This window comes from Meriones unguiculatus, chromosome 11, assembly GCF_030254825.1.
Source record: "Meriones unguiculatus strain TT.TT164.6M chromosome 11, Bangor_MerUng_6.1, whole genome shotgun sequence".
Taxonomy (NCBI): Eukaryota; Metazoa; Chordata; class Mammalia; order Rodentia; family Muridae; genus Meriones; species Meriones unguiculatus.
The window spans coordinates 58,727,851-58,733,536 of record NC_083359.1 but is presented as its reverse complement, the minus strand read 5'-3'; the positions used below and the strand labels follow the sequence as shown (position 1 = coordinate 58,733,536).

Here is a 5,686-nt window from a genome sequence, read left to right as displayed (position 1 = left end):
GACCTGGAAGTCCCATGCTCCCTTATCTTTTCTGTATTCTCTGTATCACGTAAAATATAACTTATCACTATGTAACCTAACCAGTCTAGCAATGGGTTTAAAAATTAGAAAAACTTATGCATTCACACAGCTTTCTGCTTTTTGTTTTTCAGAATGAGTCAAAAAAAAAAAAAGATTGGAGTAATTTTTAAAACCGCACATACACATCTTCTGGGAAATATTTAAATTATATACCGAATATGTAAATTTCAGTTACTGTCAAACATAAAATCTACTACAGAGACATAAGAGAATTACAATATTTTATTTAAAACTGCTTTAGGGGCTGGACGGATGGCTGGGTGGTTAAGAAAGCTCGTTGTTCTTGCAGAGGACCCAGATGCAGTTGCCAGCACCTACATGGTGGCTCACAACCATCCAGCAGCTCCTAGGGATCCGACGCCTCTCCTGATCTCCTCAGGCACCAGGCACGCATATGGTACACCTAAACATGTGGGCCAATAACCATACATGTAAAATAAAATATATTTTTATTTAAATATATGTTTACATGTTTGATTTTTCTTTTTACCTAAGAAACCATTTTAGTTATAAAGGACTTCTTTAAAGGTTTAAGTCTTTCTCTCAACAGAAAAACTTCATAAAAAAAAAAATTGTCAAGTGTTAAGTCCTGGAACAAGTAATGACAGAAAACATAAAGCATTATAAATATATACATAAATAAACAAATACACATGAAGTAGAAGCTTCTGGTTTTTTCAGTTGCGTCACGTGAACATGTTTTTGTTTTGACTTCAAGTGTGGGATGTGGGAATGCTCCCCTGCCTCAGAAAGCAGCCTCTGTGAAATGGCACATGATGTTTGTCAGCTGAACACTACCTTGTGAGGGGCGTGGTTTCCTGTGAGCTGGAAAACATCCTCATATGGGCACTGAGGAGTGATATAAATAGAGGCACACAGTGAGACAACATGCTTTACATCACTGTGCTGGTTTTCAAAGAGAAAAACGCTCCAGAGAAACTTTTCCTGCCATTTGGGCAGAGTCTCGCTTCTTTCGCTGAGTGGTCCTGCTGCTGCTGCTGCTGCTGCTGCTGCTGTTGCTGCTGCTGCTGCTGCTGCTGCTGCTGCTGCTGCTGCTGCTGCTGCTGCCGCCGCTGCTGCTGCTGCAGTTATTGCATACTGTTTGCTGCTGTGGTTTGTTGCTTTGCTGTTTCACTGGACTGCAGGTGTCCTGACAACTGAGATTGGTACATCCCTAAAGAACCCAATGACCCTAATCAACAGGAAGGAGATAAAAGAGGTCTACAGCCCCTTTCCCTACTAATCTCCTAAGGTGGAGTGGTGGTGGGAAGGAGGTGGAAGCACTTAAAAACCTTAAATAAAGTAGATGTTTGAAAAATCTAAAGCCTACATACATACATGTAATTGGTTCCCAGTTTTCATGTGCATTGAATATTAGGGCATAATTTTTTCATGTTTTTCTTAGCCATAGAAGTAAATTTTCCTTTAAATTTACACATGCCAGAAGTACATATAGACACTCTATGATATTTTCAATAAGAAAACATGAAGAAAAAGCAAAACACCAACACCGACATGCTGTGGGGACTATGTTTACTTTTTTATATTAAATTCCAGGTAGACTTAATTAGAGCAGTCATCTCACAGACGAGTGAGTCTTGAGCTGATCTGATTTTAAATGTTGCACATCTCAACTGGTCCTGAGATGGAGCCAAGGCAAAGCTCATCTTTATGCAAAAAAAGAAAAAAAAATGGGGGAAAGCATAATGAGCTGTGCAACCACAGGCTAAATAAAGTTATTGACTTTTTAATGTTTTTTGGTAAGCATTCATTAATGTTAACTTTAACGAGTACCATAACAAGAGACTTCAGTCCCTTTAAATTGCCAGCTACCAACATTTTAGCATGTGAATTGTCCAAAACTGACTGTAATCCTCTTACCCTCTCGGAAATGTCCTTTCGCTTAATCCATAGCTGGCTAAAAGGATGAACAGAATTTGGGACACAGCATGTTCCTACTAATGAGTGTTGCTGTTCTTTCTATATTCGTTTTGGATTCACCATTAGTAAAAAGTGACTGGGGAGGACTCAGGAGCCACCCAGCATTTGAGGATTGTCTCTGGTTCTCCATCGCGGTGGAGAACAAAGACAATTCTGGAGCAGAACTTCCCGAACAGAACGGCTGAGCTCTGAGTCCCAGCCGTAGCCTAAGATCTCTGTCTATGGGCACACCTTTTCATCTCTCTCATTTCTCACCGTGGAGAGATGGCTCTTCCTGGGGAAGATGCAACATACCTGTCTACTCCTCCACATAGGGAACGCAAAGCAGAACAAGTAACGGACACAACCAAAGTCCAAGTTGGTGAAACAATGAGTTTTACTGGGGTGAGGGGTGACTTAAGGAGCAGAAATGGCTCAAGGACAGCCATATCACCAACACTTACCCAGCATGACAGTTTACAAAGCTGGGAATATCCTGCAGGCAGCTCAACAGGCTGGAGAGTGTCCTTTTCAAGTGACTCTGCTGTAAATCTCTTTCAGACAGCTCGGCTGCTTGGTATTCTTGCTGTTTTCCCAGTCATTCCCTCAGCTCTCTTTTCACTGTGTTGTTTTAGTTTCTAGGTCTTCCCATCTGGCAGCAAGAGAGCTGGCACCTGTTACAGTCTGACGCCATTCTCCTTTATCCTAACATAAAAGATAGCGATCCTTAAATTCTACAGCTAACATCTAGGAATCTTACCCCACTGGCCTGTGTGGTTCATATGCTGAGTCCCCTGGCTATGGGAAAGGAGGTAAAACACAGAATGTTAGGCTGGAGTCACCTGCCTCCCTCAGAACCAGAGGCAAATTAGGTTCCTGAGGACCTAAGCAGGATGACCATTTACCTAAATCAAAGCTTTGACTAAAAGAAATGCAAACATATAGCAGCACACACAAAAATATAAGAATTCCATGCTGGGGCCAGTCCCAGCAATCAGACAGGTCCCGGCAGAGAAGATAAGAAACAGGGAGAGGAAAGAAGTAAATGAATGAGTCAGAGACCGCGGTTGGGAGAATCTTACAGCTCTGACTACTAGCAACCAGGATGCTACTTTATTTATACAGATTCAACAAAAGAGGCCATCTTATGATTGCAAAAGAAATGCAGGTCCTATCATCTTGTCACTGGACAAGTGTTACAATACAAAGAGAATAGGTATTATCATCTAGCATCATTTTAGATTATGTAAGCATTTATGACATATGACATTCTATTCTTCAGGAAAGTCAAATATTGAGCAGATGGGAAAATGTCTGGATCAGCAGGCGAGTTCCCAAACCTTGAACAATGCACAGTGGTTGAAGTACAATTGTGAGTTAGCCTAGCCCAGAAGTCAAAAGCTCTCCCAGGCTCCAGACTTACTTACTCTATTCCTTTGTTTTCTCTTCAGATTTTAGTCAAAGACATCACTGTAACTTAATGTGAACCAGTTTCCTTATGATTGGCAAATTCTTTTATTTCTTTCATATTAATTTTACATCATCTCTACATATTATCAAAGATTGTTTTAGGCAAACTAACTTTGTTATTACATTTGTATTTTCTGTGTCCCGGTAGACTACATATAGAAGGAAGCCTATGATCTGATCTGTTGCCAAATCTTTTGTTTCTGAGTTTGCTTAGCACCAGCTGTGCCAAGAACTCTCGAGCTATCTAACTTTTTTTGTGCTTTTCATAATCTCCATGGCAAGGAAGACTCCCGACTGGGGCCAGATAAGGCCACAGAAATAATTTTCTAGGGAAAAGACATAAATGAATCAAACAGTCCCCCATCAATGCAACACACAGAGATCAGAAACCCAAAGTGAAAGTCAGCACCATGGCAAAAACAGCATTCAACTCAGCTTTGGTGGACTGTGCCAAACAGCTGCGCTGGCTTCATGGCTCTCACCAGTTCTTCCCGAGTCATGGTTGCTGCTCCAGTTCAGCCTTTGTTTCCCGTCTCTAACCACCATCAGCCACAGCCATCAACTGAATGCACAAATTTATATTTTGAGCTCCAAAATTTCCTCTGGATTTTAGTTCCAAGTCAATGGCCAGTGGTCACTGTATCTTCAATTCAATTTCTCTCCAAAACTGAGACAATGTCTTGATACCATCATGTTTATTGGGATTTTTTTTCTATAACACAGAGAGATAAAGACATTGTCCTAGATGCCTTCTCTCTTACCTTGTACACCATAGATTTAACCCCAAAAGAGCTTCTGAACATGACTTTTCCTGTGCATACCACAGGGGCTTTGTGGCTGGTCCTTGTTCTGCACACAGATCTGTCTGTTCAAAGGGTTCTGAGACTCTGTGTCTCCGGTATCAACCCCATTCCTTCATTCTCCACACAGGCACAGTAATGGTTCTATCTGCCTTCGGTTTATTAATCCCAAAAGTTCTACAATGACTTGCCTTAGCTTCCAAGTAAGACACAAAGCTTCATAAGATGCACAAGTCCATGTTCTCTTTCCATCCCCAGGGATTTCTGTTAAGCTCCTCAAGCCCCCTTACCTGACAACAAAACTCGAAAAATTGCACTTTGCACACTGTTCTTTCTAACCCCTGACAAGGTCTCTCAGAATGTAACTCAGTCATTAAATCTTTGGCAATAATTTCCTGAAGCCACCACCAGGCCTCTCTCCCAGCCTGCTCACAACGGCTGTCATACCCATCAGTGATTTCACCTACAGTATTCATCTGCTGTTGCCTCTCCCACTGTCAGACAATCCAGGACAAGGATAAGGACGTGTCTTTCTTTCCTTTATCTGATCATCTAGCCCAGCACCTGACTAAACAGGGCTTTTAATCAAAGTGTGTGAGCAGACACATTTAAGTGGGAAATCCGGTCATGTTGTTCTGTAATACATGCTGTGCCCCGACATTAGACTTAACACAAGTCATGTGAAACCCACAAAAGTAGAGAGTTAGCCAGGATTCAAAGCTTTATCCTTGTCAGTTGTTCTACACACGCTAATTTCTTTGACTTTTTATAGTCCTAGTATTTGTTAGGCACTATATAGTCAGTGAACTCTCATATATGCATTTAAATGTTTATAACTGAATGTAATGGAATTCATATTCCATATGCATGTACATGTAGATGCACATATAAATATACAAATACATAAAGATATGGACAAGTTGTGGGGGTCGGGTTGTATTATTGTGCAAGAGGTGTGTATATCCTAAGTCCTCGCTGGCTGTATCCATGCTCCCTGCCCCATCCATGCCTTTGTGGTTCTTTTATATCTAGTAGATATTCTGCTTTTATTCCTGCTCCACCTGTATTTAGGCTATCCATGCCATGGTGCATGGAATTGCTTGAAATACAAACTGCAGTTTCAATACATATTTTCTCTGCTATCTAGGCGCTAAATATCTGAGGACCTCACTATTCCACACAAGGCTTAGCCAAGAAAACACACATTAACATTTTACTGAATTCAGTGGCTTGAGCTTAGTCCTTTTTGAAAGGAGGAATTATTAACAAGCCAGTTGCCTCCTTTATTTAATACATCTTGTTTTCAGGAATAGTTGGATTGCCTTTAAATTTTAATTCTGAAAACGTAAGGGTTTTTTTCCCCAAAGCACAAAGTATAGCTTTAATAATATCATCCAGAAGAAAATTATCACACA

At 40.8% G+C, this 5,686-nt stretch overlaps 1 long non-coding RNA gene across 1 annotated transcript; it reads right to left on the bottom strand.

The window, feature by feature from the left end:
- Window positions 1-307: 307 nt before the first annotated feature.
- Window positions 308-4,169, bottom strand: LOC132646484 (uncharacterized). Its single transcript, XR_009584779.1, has 3 exons — window positions 3,954-4,169; window positions 2,466-2,653; window positions 308-484 (listed from the first exon to the last, which is right to left on the bottom strand). It is a non-coding gene; the product is annotated as an uncharacterized LOC132646484 (long non-coding RNA).
- Between the last annotated feature and the right edge of the window lie 1,517 nt (window positions 4,170-5,686).